Raw genomic sequence first — 18,565 nt, forward strand, 5'->3', positions numbered from 1 at the left:
GCTTCATTAATTTCAGCCCAAAGTGTAACCACAGGAAGAGGAGGCTTTGCAAACATCCCACCCTTCATGATGAGATTCAGTACATCAGTCCAAAAGGCTGGCTCTCAGTCCAAAAGACTGGCTCTTGTGTTTGTGGTCCCGGGAGTGTTCCCAATACATTCCCTGGATCCGAGGGTTAGGAAACACTCTGGAAGGTATGGGGAGCTCGGACCTGTCCATGGGAGTAACTGAAGGTATAAGAACTGGATTAAAAAGGAGAAGAGACCCTAAAATGGGGCAGTCGGGAACAGGACACCAATTAGTTTCCTCTTATCCTGGAGAAATTACTGTCTCTGCTGTGTATCTGAAAAAACATAAATTAATTTGACACATATCAGAATATTAATCTGCAACAAAATTAACATCAGCATGAACATTCTCCAACTGTCAGAATGAACATGTTCAGTCCTGGATGTGATTAACAGCAGCATTAACAACAGAATCCAATTCCAGTTGTTCCTTGTGAACTCTCTGGTGTCTCAAGAGGTGGGACGAGTGGATGAATGTCTTCCCACAGTCAGAGCAAAGAAACGGCCTCTCCCCAGTGTGAACTCGCTAGTGTGTCAGAAGATTGGATGGATGAATGAATCCCTTCCCACACGTGGAGCAGGTAATGACATCTCCCCAGTGTGAACTCGCTGGTGTTTCTGGAGGCTGGACGACAGAGTGAATCCGTTCCCACACACAGTATACCTGAATGGCCTCTCCTCATTGTGAACTCGCTGGTGTGTTAGCAGATCGGTTGAGGTTTTGTAAATCTTGTCACATTCAGAACATTTGAAAAGTCTTTTATCCGTGTGAACCAGTTGGTGTTTAGCAAGGTGGGATGATCGTGAGAATCCCTTCCCACATTTAGAGCAGGTGAATGGCCTCTCCCCAGTGTGGACTCTCTGGTGTATCAGCAATTCACTTGTGGCTTTATAACTCTTCTCACATTCAGTACATTTGAAAGGTCTGTTATCCGTGTGAACTAGTCGGTGTGTAGTGAGGTAGGCTGATCGGGTGAATCCTTTCCCACACACAGAGCAGGTGAATGGTCTCTCCCCAGTGTGAGTACGTTCATGTTCAATGAGTGTCTGTGATCGTATGAACTGCTTTGCACAGTGAGAGCAACTGAATTGTCTCTCGGTGGGAACAACCTGGTGCGTGACCAGGTCCTCGGAGCTTTTAGAGTTGTTATCACAGCCTGAGGGGTGAAAGAGCCTCTCGTCAATGTGAACTTGCTGGTGTGTCAGCAGGTGGGAGGACTGAATGAAGCCTTTCCCACATATGGAGCAGATGAATGGCCTCTCCCCAGTGTGACTGCGTCGATGATTTTCAAGCAGGGATGGATAATTGAATCCCTTCCCACAGTCATCACACTTCCATGGTGCTGGATTTGTTGTGTCTCCCCAGGTTGGGTGATCAGTTGAAGCCTGATCCACACACAGAACATGTGTACGGTTTCTCCCCTCTGTGAATGTTTTTATTTTTTTCAGACTGTGTAACTGGTTAAAGCTCTGAAGTTAAAACTCACCACTATTCTTAGAATTCCCCCTATACCAAAAAAAAGGTTGATATTCTAAATGGTGAACAGGGATTCTCACTCCCTGACTCCAATGCAGGCTTCTGTGGGTGCTATTCAGGTCAAACTATCTTTTCAAGTTATCCCCCGGTATAACCCATACCTTCACCGAAGAATTTTACCTACTTACCCCTTAACAGCATTGATGTCCTGGGTCCTGCGTTATTAAGGAAGTGAAGTAAGCTAATAACCACTTTTTCAGGTTAAGTTATTTTTATTATTATATTTTTTCTTTTAAAAGCTGCAAACACTTTCTTTACAGAAAGGAAAAAAGATCTTGCTTCTGGCTGCTGGTTGGTTGAAGGGACCTTCAGGCCCACGACACTCAATCTTCTTTAAATTCTGGTCTTCTTGGGTTGTATTCGCTGGTGAACTCGGTTGCTGTGTCCTGTTCTTCCCATGCACCGAGCTGTGAGAGCTGGCTCTGCTAGCTATCTCTAAGCTGACTCTGACTCCTGTTTAAATTCTAGTCTTCCTTAGATGTATAACTGTTTAAACTCGGCTGCTTGCCTTGTCTTTCCCATGACCGAGCTCTCTCTCTTTCTCTCTCTGAGTTCTCCTCCCCTTCTCTCCTGTTGCTGGTGCTGTTCTGCTTCTGCTCCCTGGGTTTATATTCTCTTTCTGAGAGTTATTAAGTTTTAACGACTTTATTGTAAATGGGCTTGTTTCACTTTGATAGTTTAAAAGTATCTTTGATGTAAACATCTTACTACAACTAATTATTCATTTTGGACATATCGTCTCCTCTCAGATCTGATTAAAAAATGCTTTGGTTTCAATAGTTAACTTTTATTTCTGTGATTTCGAATCGTTTAATTTTCCAATTGTCCCCAGCTCATAACTTTGCCTTTGATTTTGACTTAAATGATGTTTCTCGTAGACAGGTCGTCTCCAATTTTCTTTTAATTGACTTGATGTTCGTAGAATTTTACACTTTAAAATTGACACCAAATTCGACTGGGCATCTTCCATCCTTTCCAGCTGTTTACTAAGAGAGTTTATTTCAATTAAGGTGTGAAACTTTGCTTTTAGCTGTATGCTAAAATTTAACTTGGTTATGACTTGAAAGACTTGCCTGTTTTAAACATTCGTCACTTAATGCAATTGAAACTCTCATCCATGCTTTTTCAGATGCTTCCTGAGATAGTTACATTCCATGAAGGTGTGAGCCATTGTTTTAGCTTACCACATGAAACCTGTGTGTTTTCTAAAACCTGCTTGTGAGCAAGAATCTGCATTTTACAACCCTGCTCTTTGCAGCTGCTATGAACCTTTTGTGGGATCTTTCCCTGTACCCTCTCAAACCAGATATTGCCAGACTTCCATGTTTCAAATGACACATTTTTCTGTATTTTCAAGAACAGCTCTGTCCACAGTCAGTTTACTGGAACTCTCTCACTTGGGTGTGTGTTGTGTGGGTCTCGGTGCTTTTCCAGTCACACTGATGTTTGAAATCTTTTCCCACAGGCAGAACAGACAAACATTTCTCCTTCCACATTCTCCGATGTTATTCAGATTTTGATGTAGTGAATGATTCTGTTACATCTCTGCGATGTTTTGTTTGAGTTTCCACTTGCAAAATTCTTTCTCCTAATACCCTGTAAAAGAAGTTTAAAAACATCATCACTGTATAGCAATAGAAATTCAGAATAGACAATTCCAGTTTCTGTGGACTAATCTTTTATCGCTTGTTACCCCAAATAAGTGGTCCAAACAAACTGAAAGAAGACAAAATTAGCAACAAAATCAAAGGGAAGCTTCCTAACTAAACCAGAATGTTGCTTCCAGTGTTTTGGAGTTGCTCTTTACCATGTTTCCCACCAGTTGTGGAAGGTAGCAAGCGTACCAGTGGACACCACTGCTCCCTTTCAATGAAACGTTGTAAGGCAGTCTGACAAGCGCCCAACCTCCAGAGAAACTGCTCATTGAGGTTCAACAAATTTCTGTGTTAACCAGATCCAAGAACAGGTCCAGGAGAAGTACTTCTGATTTACCCAGCCTCCTCCACACTGGACAGCCAAAGATTAGGAGCCTGGGGCTCAAGTGTAACCAAAGTTGAGGAGCAGCCCCTTCAGGAAACTATACAGAGGCTGTAACCTCTCACCCTGAGTATATCCATGGCTTCATGCACTCTTCTCGACTGCAGCCTGGGGATGGGTGAAGTTGGTTAACTTGTTGCCAGAACGATGCTTTTTCGGGCACTAGGACCAGGCCGGGAATAGACAACGAAGCCCCGCCGATTACACACCTTTCCCAAGACAATCAGTGTCCTCTCTCCTACATTACTCTGTCTGATGGGGTTCAGAGGAGGAAAAAAATTAGGACGGTTTTGGACCCATGGGAAAGACTAGAATGAGGTGACACGCTTTAAGAATGAGAGATGGGAAGAACGTGAAGGCTAAAATGAGGATAATGTTTTTGTTTCCGAGGTTCATTAGTCTGTGGAATTCCCCAGAGAACAGTGGAGGCTGGGGTATTGAATTTATTTAAGGCACTGTTGGATGATAGATTTTTGATAGACAAGGGAGTCAATGGTTCTGGGTGATGATGTTGGTGGTGCAGACAGGCAAGGGGAACTGAGACCACAACCAGATCAGCCCTAATTATATTGAATGGTGGAACTGGATTGGAGGGCCGAATGGCCTGTTCGTCCTCCTAAGTCCCAGTCCAATAGGTTAAACCCAGCAGCATCTCCTCTATCTCCACTCCAGCCCAAATTGCTTCTGCATCCAATGCCCATCCTGCTTTTAAATGGTCTGCTCAGCCTTTCTGTACATGCGCATTCCAGTCTTTTTGATTAAGATAGAACATAGAATTTATAGTGCAGAAGGAGGCCATTCGGCCCATCGAGTCTGCACCGGCTCCTGGAAAGAGCACCCTACCCAAGGTCAACACCTCCACCCTATCTCCATAACCCAGTAACCCCACCCAACATTAAGGGCAATTTTGGACACTAAGGGCTATTTATCATGGCCAATCCACCTAATCTGCACATCTTTGGACCGTGGGAGGAAACCGGAGCACCCGGAGGAAACCCACGCACACACAGGGAGGATGTGCAGACTCCACACAGACAGTGACCCAAGCCGGAATCGAACCTGGGACCCTGGAGCTGTGAAGCGATTGTGCTATCCATAATGCTACCGTGCTGCCCACTAAGATAGGATGCACTCACATAAACGACTGTTTCTGGGTTGAACTGTGCTCCCACTTGGGATGGGTGTTCTCTCTCTCTCCCTTCCGCCATGCCCCATAGCAGTATGTCCTTTACCAGTGGTCTGTGCTGCTTGTTTGGGAGCCTTTCTGCTGATGTAGTGGTGGGCGTGTGCTGGCGTGAAATCTGGTGGTTTTGTTTTCTTGTTGATTATTCATTGGTTTCTGTTTTGTAACAATAATCTTTATTGTCACAAGTAGGCTTACATTAACTGCAATGAAGTTACTCCGAAAATTCCCGAGTCGCCACATTCCGGCGTCTGTTCGGGTACACTGAGGGAGAATTCAGAATGTCTAGTTTTGGTGTATTGTGGATATTTTTCCTGTATTGCTGATTGTTTTGTATTCAGCTGTGTTCTTTTGTAATATGGAGTTGTTAATAAACTAAAATATCTGTATTCGCCCATGCAGAGAATTCTGGGTAGCATGGTCCACCATTTAAATGTAAGAAAAAAGAAAGATGATGTGTCAAAACCATAGAAAAGAAGAACAATATAAAATAACAAACATAATTTGCTTCCATTCCGCATAAGTGTCAGACAAAATTAATATATTAATTGCAATCAAATACTGTGACTTAAATCCTTCAGTTTATCATGTTTCTTCAACTGAATTTCTGAATTCAGATTCATGTTCTCATTTCTTTCCTCCTCTGAGCCTCTGAACTCGATCAGACAGAGTAATGTAGGAGAGTGGACACTGATTGTCCTGGGAAACAGCAGCAAGAGGAGCTCAGAGGCCAGAAGGGCAAGGGAGCAGTGAGGTCAGTCACCAGACATGAGGGCTGGAACCTGAGTTGCTCAGTCAAGTGAGTGAATGTCTTTTTTTTATTAGTGTCACAAATAGGCTTACACTGCAATGAAGTTACTGTTCGGGTACACTGAGGGAGAATTCATAATGTCCATTTCACCTAACCTGTGGACTGTGGGAGGAAACCGGAGCACCCGGAGGAAACCTACGCAGACATGGGGAGAACGTGCAGACTCCGCACAGACAATGACCCAAGCCAGGATTCGAACTAAGGTCCAAAAATTTATATTTTAAGAATGTCTTCCATCAACTGGGCAGTTGGCTATTTGTCAGTACTTTGATTTCCTAAAGCTCCTGTTTCGAGTTTCAGACAGTTCTGTGCCAAGTGAGATGTTTAAAGGCTTTTCATCTTCCTCTCTGCATATTGATGTTCATTAAGGATACATAAATTGTTCTCCCTGTGTCTGCATGGATCTCAGCCCCAAAGATGTGCAGGGTAGGTGGATTGGCCACGCTAAAAAGGATACACAAATTGACTTCCCTCTCGTTAGATATCTATTTTCCAATATTAGATGGATAGGGCTTCCCACATCGACGCTACAACCAGGAAAGCATAACAGCGCCTGTAGCCTTGTGGGTAGCACAATTGCTTCACAGCTCCAGGGTCCCAGGTTCAATTGCGGCTTGGGTCACTGTCTGTGCGGAGTCTGCACATCCTCCCCGTGTGTGCGTGGATTTCCTCCGGATGCTCCAGTTTCCTCCCGCAGTCCAAAGATGTGCAGGTTAGGTGGAGTGGCCATGATAAATTGCCCTTCGTGTCCAAAACTGCTCTTAGTGTTGGGTGGGGTTACTGGGTTATGGGGACAAGGTGGAGGTGTTGACCTTGGGTAGGGTGCTCTTTCCAGGAGCCGGTGCAGACTCGATGGGCCGAATGGCCTCCTTCTGCACTGTAAACTCTATGATATCTATGATACTTCCTCAGGAAACTATGGAAATCCAGCATGTTCACGTTGAGTCTTACAATTTTTACAGATACAGGAAAACATGCTAGGAAAACATCCTACCTGGCTGCATCACAGCTTGCTGTGGCAACTGCTCAGCCCAAGACCATCAGAAACTACAGAAAGCAATGAACACAATTCCAGTCCAGCATGCACCTTAGGTCCTCAGCGCCTTAGTCCCACTGCTGACCACTACGCCACATGTCTCCCTCTTACTTGGATTTATGTATGATTTTTATCCCACTCGCCCAATCTTCACATCATAGCAAACAGAAATCACTAGTCACTAATTGGGATGATCAATGGCGCTTCCATTACCCGGCATTCGCCGCGGTGGTGAATGTCCCCGATCGACACCGCAGGACAGCAGTGCGCAGGCGCATTTCCGGGAGTAGTTGGAGTATGCGCGGCGTGTGGTGGCGCCTCGGAAAGAGACGCTTCTTTGCCTCCTGGGCAGCGGGTAAGGATGCGGAAATCTGGAGGAAGCGATAGAGCCCACTCTGAAGTGAGAGAGTTTCTAAACACCGCGTGAAGGCCCTAAACTAGGAAGACGTACCTGTAGGTCCTGCGTTTGCAGCTTCGGGTCTTTTCCTGATATCAGGCATAATTCAACAGCCGCCATCTTGATTCAAATGGAGCGGTGCGCATGCGCGGGTGCGGTGACGTCTGCGAGGCTACGTAGTCTCGCCCGGCCAGGTCCTAGTGCCCGAATTTATAGCATCAGACTGCAGTGTCCCTCAGCTTGATTCATTTATTTGTCTGGCTAAAAGGATGGTCTCTTTCCTAATGTTCCCAATTTAAGGGCTGGTTTCCCCAGGAGATGGCTGACGTTTAAGGGGGCAGTAAATTAATATTGGGAAGAGATATATCTGATGTAGTGGACCGTCACACAGTGATGCTTTACAGCACCAGGGACCTGGGTTCGATTCCCGGCTTGGGTCACTGTCTGTGCAGAGTCTGCACGTTCTCCCCATGTCTGCATGGTTTCCTCCCGGTGCTCCGGTTTCCTCCCACAAGTCCCAAAAGATGTGCTGTTAGATGACATTGGACATTCTGAATTCTCCCTCTGTGTCCCCGAACAGGTGTCGGAGTGTGGCGAATAGGGGCTTTTCACAGTTGCTTCATTGCAGAGTTAATTCATAGAATTTACAGTGCAGAAGGAGGCCATTCGGCCCATCGAGTCTGCACCGGCTCTTGGAAAGAGCACCCTACCCAAGGTCAACACATCCACCCTATCCCCATAAACCAGTAACCCCACCCAACACTAAGGACAATTTTGGACACTAAGGGCAATTTATCATGGCCAATCCACCTAACCTGCACATCTTTGGACAGTGGGAGGAAACCGGAGCACCCGGAGGAAACCCACGCACACACGGGGAGGATGTGCAGACTCCGCACAGACAGTGACCCAAGCCGGAATCGAACCTGGGACACTGGAGCTGTGAAGCGATTGTGCTATCCACAATGCTACCGTGTTGCCCTGATGTCAGCCTACTTGTGACACTAATAAAGAATATTATGTTCTGAAGGTTAGTCTTTGGATTTCTCTTCCACAGGGAGCAGTGGAGTCAAGGGGGGTGTCATTGAATATATTGAAGCACAAGTTGGACAGATATTTTATTGACAATGGACTTAAGGGTTATGGGGTTCAGGCAGGAAAATAGAGTGAAAGCTGAGATGAGGAAGGATTTTTTCACTTGAGGATGTGGTGAAGCTTTGGAATTCTCTACCCCAGAGGAATGTGGAGTCTCAGTCATCAAGTATGCTCAAGACAAATATTGATAGGTTTCTAGATGTTTAAGATATCAAGGGATATGGGGATCGTGTGGGAAAATGGTGCTGAGGTAGATCGGCCAAGGATCTCATTGAATGGATGAGCAGACTCGGTGGGCCGAATGGCCTACTCTTGCTCCTATTCTAATCTCTGTGTCCTGGTCAGGAAGCAGTGAGCTGAGCTTGGATCTGTTAATCAGCCTGAATCAGCACCTTCAGGAGAAATGGGAGGATGAATATTAGATACAGCAGAGTGAGAATGGAGGGAGATTGTGTGGGATGGAGATTTACAGCTTTTGGAGAACGAGAGACTAAATAATGTTCCATAGAAACTAGAATTATCTGTTCTGAATTTCTATCCTGTACTAACAATGATGACTTTTGAAAATTGTTTTTAAAGGATATTGGAAGGGGAGGAATTATAGACAGAAATCTCAAACATCACGTCTCGATGTGACAAACTCGCTCGATTCCTTCTAATCCGAATATCATCGGGCTCTGAATATCATCGACGAGAAGGAGAAATGTTTGTCTGATCTGTCGGCTTCAAAAGATTTTAAATGTAAGCGTGACTTGGAAAAGCACCGAGACCCACACAACACACACCCGACTGAGAGACTTCCAGTGAACTGACTGTGGAAACATCAGTGTGACTGGAAAAGCACCGAGACCCACACTACACACACCCGACTGAGAGACTTCCAGTGAACTGACTGTGGAAAGAGTTTCAGCGGGTTGCACAAATTGAAAAAACACCACACCATTCACAGTGAGGAGCGACAGTGCACATATTCTGTGTGTAGCCAAGGCTTCCAGTGATTGTCTAATCTGGAGAAACACGAGGAGACCCAAAACATGGAGAAACCGTGGAAATGTGGGGACTGTGGGAAGGGATTCAGAGCCCCATCCGAGGTGGAGATTCATCAACGCAGTCACACTGGGGAGAGGCCATTCACTTGCTCTCAGTGTGGGAAGAGATTCACTCAGTTATCTAACCTTCACATACACCAGGGGGTTCACACTGGAGAGAAGCCATTCACCTGCTCTCAGTGTGGGAAGGGATTCACTCAGTTATCCAGCCTGCAGGTACACCAGCGAGTTCACACCGGAGAGAAGCCATTCACCTGCTCTCAGTGTGGGAAGAGATTCAGTCAGTTATCCAGCCTGCAGTTACACCAGCGAGTTCACACTGGAGAGAAGCCATTCACCTGCTCTCAGTGTGGGAAAGGATTCACACAGTTATCCAGCCTGCAGGTACATCAGCGAGTTCACACTGGAGAGAAGCCATTAACCTGCTCTCAGTGTGGGCAGAGATTCCGTGCTTTATCCAGCCTGCAGACACACCAGCGAGTTCACACTGGGGAGAAGCCATTCGCCTGCTCTCAGTGTGGGAAGGGATTCATTCAGTTATCCAACCTGCAGACACACCAGCGAATTCACACTGGGGAGAGGCCATTCACCTGCTCTCAGTGTGGGAAGGGATTCATTCAGTTATCCAACCTGCAGACACACCAGCGAGTTCACACTGGGGAGAGGCCATTCACCTGCTCTCAGTGTGGGAAGGGATTCATTCAGTTATCCAACCTGCAGGCACACCAGCGAATTCACACTGGGGAGAGGCCATTCACCTGCTCTCAGTGTGGGAAGGGGTTCATTCAGTTATCCAACCTGCAGATACACCAGCGAGTTCACACTGGGGAAAGGCCATTCACTTGCTCTTAATGTGGGAAGGGATTACATTGAAAATAGGAGCTGGAAAAGGCCATTTGGCCCTTTGCACCTGCTCTGCCATTCTTTATGATCATGGCTTATCATCCAACTCAATAGCCCAATCCCGCTTTCCCCTCCATATCCTTTGATTCCCTTCGCCCTAAGTGCTATATCCACCTGCTTCTTGAAAACATACAACGTATTGGCCTCAACTATTTCCTGTGGTAACAAATCCCACAGGCTCACCACTCTCTTGTTGAAGAAATTTCTCCTCATCTCTGTCTAAATGGTCTACCCCGTATCCTCAGACTGCGACCTCTGGTACTGTACACTCCCGCATTGGGAAAATCTTTCCTGCATCTACCCTGTCAAGTCCTGTTAGAATATTTTAGGTTCTATGAGATCCCTCATTCTTCTGAACTCCAAGGAATACAATCCCAACCGATTCAATCTATCCTCGTACGTCAGTCCCATCATCCCAGGAATCTGGTGAACCTTTGCTGCACTCCCTCGAGAGCAAGAACATCCTTCCTCAGATAAGGAGACCAAAACTGCACACAGGTATTCTAGAAATGGCCTCGCCAAGGCCCTGTATAATGACAGCAAGATATCCCTGCTCCTGTACTCGAATCGGCTCGCAATGAAGGCTAGCATACCGTTTGCCTTCTTTACCGCCTGCTGTAGCTGCATGCTTACCTTCAGTGACTGGTGTACGAGGATACCCAGGTCTCGTTGCACATTCCCCTCTCCTAATTTATGGCCAGTCAGCTAATAGTCTGCCTACTCGTTTATGCTACCAAAGTGGATAACCTCTCATTTCTCCAAATTATACTGTATCTGCCATTCATTTTCCCACTCGCTCAACTTGTCCAAATCACACCGAAGGATCTCTGCATCCTCCCCACAGCTCACCCTTCCAAGCAACTTGGTGGCATCTGCAAATTTGGAGATATTTCATTCTGTTCCTTCATCTAAATCCTTAATATATGGGGTGGCACAGATGTTAGCACTGTGCTGAGGACCAGGATTCAATCTTGCCCAGGAACACTGTCTGTGTGGAGACACATTCACCCCATGTCTGCTTGAGTCTCACCCCCATAACCCAAAGATGTGCAGGGTAGGCGGATTGGCCACGCTCAATTGCCCCTTAATTGAAATGAAAGAATTGGGTACTTTAAATATTTTAAAATATCATTAATATATATTGTGACTCTGTGGGGATCGAGCACCAATCCCTGCCGTACCCCAGTAGTCACTGCCTTACAATTTGAAAAAGACCTATTAATTCCTATACTTTGTTTCCTGTCTGCCAACCAGTTTTCTATCCATCTCAATACAGTACTGCTGATCCCATGTGCTTTAATTTTACTCACTAATCTCTTCTGCGGGACTTTGTCAAAAGCCATCTGAAAGTCCAAATATACCACCTCCACTGGCTGCCCCTCATCAACTCTACCAGTTACACCCTCGAAGAATCCCAGTAGATTTGTCAAGCATGATTTCCTCTTCATAAATTCATGCTGCTTCTGTCCGATCCTGCCACTGTTTTCTAAGTGCTTTGCTATAAAATCTTTGATAATGGATTCTAGAATTTTCCCCACTGTCGATGTCAGGCTTACTAGTCTATAATTCCTTGTTTTCTCTCCATATCACTTTTTAAATAGTGAGTTACATAAGCCACCCTCCAATCTGCAGGAACTGTTCCAGAGTCTATAGAATCCTGGAAGATGACCACCAATGCATCCACTATTTCTACAGCCACTTCTTTAAGTACTTTGGGATGCAGATTATCAGGCCCTGGGGATTTATCAGCCTTCAATCCCATCAATTTCCCCAACACCATTTCTCTCCTAATATTGATGTCCTTCAGTTCCTCCCTCTCACTAATTGCGGCGTTCCCCAACATTTTTGGTATCTGATATGTGAAATGAATGAAATGAAAATCGCTTATTGTCACAAGTAGGCTTCAAATGAAGTTACTGTGAAAAACCCCTAGTCGCCACATTCCGGGGAGGCTGGTACGGGAATTGAACCCGCTCTGCTGGCCTTGTTCTGCTTTACAAGTCAGCTGTTTAGCCCACTGTGCTAAACCAGCACCTCATTTGTGAAGACAGAACCAAAGTATGTATTTATTTTCTCAGCCATTTCTTTGTTCCCTATTATACATTCCCCTGTTTCTGATTGTAAGGAACCTACATTTGTCTTCACCAATCTTTTTCTCTTCCCTTACCGATAGAAACTTTTACAATCAGCCTAATTTCCTGTTTTATGCCATTTCCAACATTACCACTGCAGTTTGGGGATCTATATAGGATGCCCACTAATGTTTTTGCCCCATGGTGTTTCTCAGCTCTCCCCAGCTCTTCCACATTGTCGGAGCTAATATCCTTCCTCATTATTTTCCTCTTTAACCATGGGCCTCGTGGGTAGCACAGTGGTTAGAACTGTTGCTTCACAACGCCAGGGTCCCAGGTTCGATTCCTGGCTTGGGTCACTGTCTGTGCAGTTTGCACATTCTCACCGTGTCTGCTGGTTTTCCTTCAGGTGCTCCGGTTTTCTCCCACAAGTCCTGAAAGACTTAGGTGAGTTAGACATTCTGAATTCTCCCTCATTATACCTGAACAGGTGCCGGAATGTGGCGACTAGGGGGTTTTCACAGTAACTTCATTGCAGTGTTAATGGAAGCCTACTTGTGACAAGCATAAAGATTATTATTAACCAGCACTGCCACTCCACTGCCTTTTCCTTTTTGTCTCTCCTTCCTAAATACTGAATATATTCAGTTCCCATCCCTGGTCATCCTGCAGCCCTGTCTCCATAATCCCGATTATATCACACCAGTTTACATCTTATTTCCGCAATTCACTTGGTTATGCCGTCCGCAGTCATAACAAGGTGTTCACACTGGGGAGAGGCCGTTCACCTGTCCTCAATGTGCGAAGGGTTTTGTAATTCATCGCACTTTCTGAGACACCAACAAGTTCAGAACTGATTACAGGGATTGGATTCTGCTGATATTGTTTCTGTTCTCAATTACATCCAGGACTGCATTTTGTTCATTCTGTTGGTCAATGGGGATGGTCAGAGGACTGGCCGGTCTCATGGCTTCGTCTCCAGTGGGCTGATTCTCTCTGAGCCTTCTTGCGAATATCTGGTTGCACATTTCACAAGGATCAAAGAGAGAAAGGGTGTTTGGAGGTTAGATGTTTCATTCTCTTTTCTGTTTGGAAACCCCAAAAATCATGCCACATTGCCATGAAGATGGGCTATGGTGGTTACATGGTCCTTTTGTTTAATTTATCTTGGCGCTTCTCACAGAAAAAAACTATCAGGTTATGAGGTGCACATACCGGCTGAGGTTAGCTATGGTCTGTGTCAGTATTTATGCTCCACGTGCTCCTCCACCCACCCCTCTACATCTCCCCTATCAGCATCTCCTTCTATTCCTTTCTCGCTCATGTATGTATCTAGTTTTACATTCAATGTATTCATGCTGTTCACCTCAACCACTAGCTGTGGGAGTGAGTTCCAGATTCTCACCACTCGCTCGGTAAAGAGGTTACTGCTGAAATTCCTATTGGATTATTGAATTTCATTTTCATTTCATTGAATCCCTTCATAATGTTAAAGACTTCCATCAGATCACCCATCGGTCTTCTCTTTTCCAGAGAAAAGCAGCCCCAGCCTTTCCTGAGTGTTAAATGTTCTCAGTTCTATATATTATGAATCATTGTTGCACCTTATCCAGTGCCTCTATTTCCTTTTTCTAAATGGAGATCACCAATGTTGACAGAGCTCCCAGTGTAGTCTAACCCTGGGTCTAAACAAGTTGAACATTTCCTACGTGCTTTTCAATTCTATCCCCTTAGAATGGAATCCTATATATGGGCCCCATATTTTAGGAAAGATGTGAAGTTCTTAGTTGAAAATTGAAAAATTGAAATTGGAAATTGAAAATCGCTTATTGTCACAAGTAGGCTTCAAATGAAGTTACTGTGAAAAGCCCCTAGTCGCCACATTCCGGCACCTGTTCGGGGAGGCTGGTACGGAAATCGAACCATGCTGCTGGCCTGCTTTCAAAGCCAGTGATTTAGCCCAGTGTGCTAAACAGCCCTATAGTTAGGATGTAGAGGACATTAACGAGAATGAAATGGAAAATAAAAATCACTTATTGTCACAAATAGACTTCAAATGAAGTTATTGTGAAAAGCCCCCAGTCGCCACATTCCGGTGCCTGTTTGGGGAGGGTGGTACAGGAATTGAACCATGCTGCTGTCTGCCTCAGTCTATAAAGCCAACTATTCAGCCCTGTGCTAAAGCAGCCACTTAGATGGCACCAGAGATGAGGATAAGTGACTCCAGTCAGTTGGAGTGAATGGAGCAGCTGAATTTCTCTCCTGAGATCACAGCATCTGGAGGGTGGGGAATGGCGCCATTCAGTCTTGTGCGATTATGTCGGCTCTCTGTGGAGGAAGCCAGTCTGTCCATTGCCCCGTTCTATCCCCAAATCTCTGTTGGTTTATTTCTCTCAGTAACCGTCTAATTTCCTATTGAAATCCTTCCGTCATCTCTGCAACTCCGACCTCATAGGCAGTAGGTTCCAGGTTGTTCCCACTCCCTTCACATGGACACAAGGCTGCTGGAGCACAGAGGAGTCTATTTGGCCCATTTATTCCATTCCAGCTCTTTGTACAGCGACCCATTTGATCCCAAAGTTCGATTATTTTGTTTTCTTTTCAGAATGCATTAAATTCCCTTTTGGAAGTTACAGTCCAATGAGATTCCAGCACCATTTATGGACAGTGCATTACAAATCACAACAACTCGCTGTGTTTTACAACAAATAATTGTGCATATGGTGTGTCTTGATTTTCGTAGAATATTCAAAATGGTGTCAATGACATGGTTCTGGCACAAAATTAAGACTCAATCTTTATCAATTAATCTGGTGAGGACACCGAGTGTAATATATCCAAGTTTGCGGACAATTAGAACAAATGTACATTTCTATAAAACCTCACTCCCACTGCACCTCCGAAAGAGTTTTAAAGCCAATGGAGTACTTTTGAAATATATTCACTGTTGTAATGTAGGAAGCTAAGTACGCATGTGTAATCACATTTAGTTTTTAAATTGTTATTTTCATTATAAAAAAAATTTAGAGTACGCAATTCACTTTTTCCAATTAAGGTACAATTTAGCGTGGCCAATCCACCTACCCTGCACATCTTTGGGTTGTGGGGGTGAGACCAACAAAACCACGGGAAGAATGTGCAAACTCCACACTGCAGTGACCCAGGGTCGGGATTGAACCTCGGACCTCGGCGCTGTGAGGAAGCAGTGCTAACCATTGCGCCACCTTGCTGCCCGTAAATTGTTATTTTCATAGTGTATTCACTGGCCTTAGTAATAAGGTCAAGGAAGCCCTTTTATACCTCTTAACACATGCCTTTCTGCAGCCATTTCACCTTCTGTACCTTTTCTATATTAACTATGTATTGATTTAATTGCAAAAAACAATAATTAAATTCAAGTTTATTCAGTAGTGAACATTGATTATGATCAGTGAATTGGTGTGTTAGGTCATTATATTGCAAAGACTAGATCTTTTTTTTAAAAATAACATGACCAACCAAAATGTTTACAGAAACTGCAGGGCTATCAGAATTTGTTTGAAAAAATAAATTACTTGATAATTTTGAGAAGTTACGAGATGTGATGATTAAGCCTGTATATAATATTACATGTACTCAGCAGTGTGACCTCCCACCAGTAGTTGGCGTCAGGCATCAGTCAGGTGACATCCGGCTACCAGCAGAAGGTTGTCAGGCGTACACGAGGCCAGTCGCACATAAGGGTAGTTCCAAGAGAGTCCAATGTAACTCTGTGATAACTTAGTCTGTATAGCATTCTGATCGTTACCTTACCACATGTACAAATGATACACTAACTGAATTAGAGGAAATGTTAGAGATTTAACTGAACCACATTTTTGAAAGATTCGGCCTTCAGGCTGGAGAAACAGGAAAAGCCACTCAGGAAGATGAGGAAATCCAGGCTCAGTGCGGATTTGCTGTCACCCCTCCTTTCTTATACATGAATGGTATTTAGGCTGCAAAACGTTTCACACCAAAACACAGAGGGGTCAAATATAAGCAACACATAATTCTCAATTCACTTTCATTTAATTATATTTGACTTTGTTTGAAAGCTGTCTGGTCAAACTGAACAAAGCTCCATGGGATTTCTGTTACCCAGTGAAAAGGTTTCTTTTCTTGGTCAGTCATGTTTGCAATTCATTGATATATATTTCGGAGTTATTCAGAGTGAAGACTCGAGAGCTAGTCAATTCAAAATGAAGTCATATATAACAAGTAAATATACAGATGTTCAACATTATATAATGAAACAAATGTTGAGTAACATTGGTGGAAATTTTCTGTAGGAAGATAAGAATGATGCATTAATGATTGAACAGAGCACTATTCCGTTAGATATTTGCTGAACAAATGCTAAAGTTCAATATAAGTTCTATATCTTATGGTCTTACAAATTGACACATCTGTTTGAAAGGAACAGCTGTCTTCATGTAATAAGTGACCCAGCCTCCCAGCTGAACCATTGAAAGCTACAGCAAGACTGTGCAGTTGAACATTGCACAAGTCCGTTGGTACTGTGCTTCCAGCTGTTTCTGTAGCATGGAGGTTATCACATTCACCTAACGCGCAAAAGGTGTCTGGTTCAAAACTGGCGGAAGCATTAAATGCCTCTCATTTATGATGTGGAGATGCCGGCGTTGGACAGGGGTGGGCACAGTAAGAAATCTTAGAACACCAGGTTAAAGTACAACAGGATTGTTTCGAATCACTAGCTTTAGGAGTGCAGCTCCTTCCTCAGGTGAATGATGATGTGGGTTCCTCAAACACATATGTAGAAAAATTCAATGATGCCAAATGGTACTTTGAATGCGAGTCTTTGCAGGTAATTAAGACTTTACAGGTCCATGTGGTGCAACTGGAGAGAGGGATAATCACAGGTTAAAGAGGTGTGAATTGTTACAAGCCAGGCCAGTTGGCAGGATTTTGCAAGCACATGTAATGGGACATGAATCCAGGGTCCCAGTTGAGGCCGTACTCATGTGTGCGGAACTTGGCCATCAGTTTCTGCTCGGCCATTCTGCATTGTCGTGCATCCTGAAGGCCGAACGCTTACCCGAAGATCAGAGGCTGAATGCCCTTGACCGCTGAAGTGTTCCCCGACTAAGGGAGCATTCCTGCCTGGCAATTGTTGTGCGATGTCCGTTCATCCGTTGTCGCAGCGTCTGCATGGCCTCGCCAATGTACCACGCCGCGGGACATCCTTTGCTGTAGACTGTGAAGTAAATAACGTTGGCCGAGTCGCACCATTACACCTGTTCTCACGTGTAATGGTGGTACCTATATTGATGATCTGGCACGTCTTGCAGAAGTTGCCATGGCAGGATTGTGTGGTGTTGTGATCGCTGTTCTGAATGCTGGGGTGTTTGCTGTAATCAATGGTCTGTTTGAGGTTGCGCGGTTGTTTGGAGGCAAGCAGTGTTGATGGCCTTGGCAAGATGTTTGTCTTCATCGATGATGTGTCGATGGCTGCAAAGAAGATATCGTAGTTTCTCCACTCCAGGGAATTCATCAGGCGAATGAGGCACCGGGAGTTTTTCAACAGACACCAAGAAGCCTACGGCGAACCCAATGAGACAACCAATGAACCGGAACAGCAGACTGAGAGATCTGTGGGACTGGAAGATCCAGCCAGCAGGAAGGGCTGAAAAACCCCACCCATTGAAAATGAAATGAAAACGCTTATTGTCACAAGTAGGCTTCAAATGTGAAAAGCCCCTAGTCGCCACATTCCGGCGCCTGTTCGGGGAGACTGGTGCGGGAATTGAACCGTGCTGCTGGCCTGCCATGGTCTGCTTTAAAAGCCAACGATTTAGCCCTGTGCTAAACCAGCCCCTGAAACAATCCGATCAGTTGATTCTACAGCTCCTCTTCCACTAAACCAGTCAGCCACCAGCCCCTGAAACAATCCGATCAGCTGTTTCTACAGCTTCTCTTCCACTAAAACACTCAGTAAAACTGCCTCGAAGACCAAATTCTGAACTCACATCTTTCCCCTCTTTTCCTGCTATCTCCCATCATGCTCTCTCAGCGCTCATCTTGTCTGTGAGACTTACCCTTTGCTCCTTTTACCTAATTCTCACAAAACTGTTTAACATCCAACTTCCACAATCATAGAATTTACAGTGCAGAACAGGCCATTCGGCACATCGAGTCTGCACTGGCCCTTGGACAGAGCACCCTTCTCAAGCCCACACTTCCACCCTATCCTCATAACCCAGTAAACCCACTTAAACCTTTTGGACACTGAGAACAATTTAGCATGGCCACTCCACTGAACCTGCACATCTTCGGACTGGGGGAGAAAACCGGAGCAGCCGGACTAAACCCACGCAGACACGAGGAGAATGTGCAGA

The sequence above is a fragment of the Scyliorhinus canicula genome, unplaced genomic scaffold (assembly GCF_902713615.1).
Source record: "Scyliorhinus canicula unplaced genomic scaffold, sScyCan1.1, whole genome shotgun sequence".
NCBI lineage: Eukaryota > Metazoa > Chordata > Chondrichthyes > Carcharhiniformes > Scyliorhinidae > Scyliorhinus > Scyliorhinus canicula.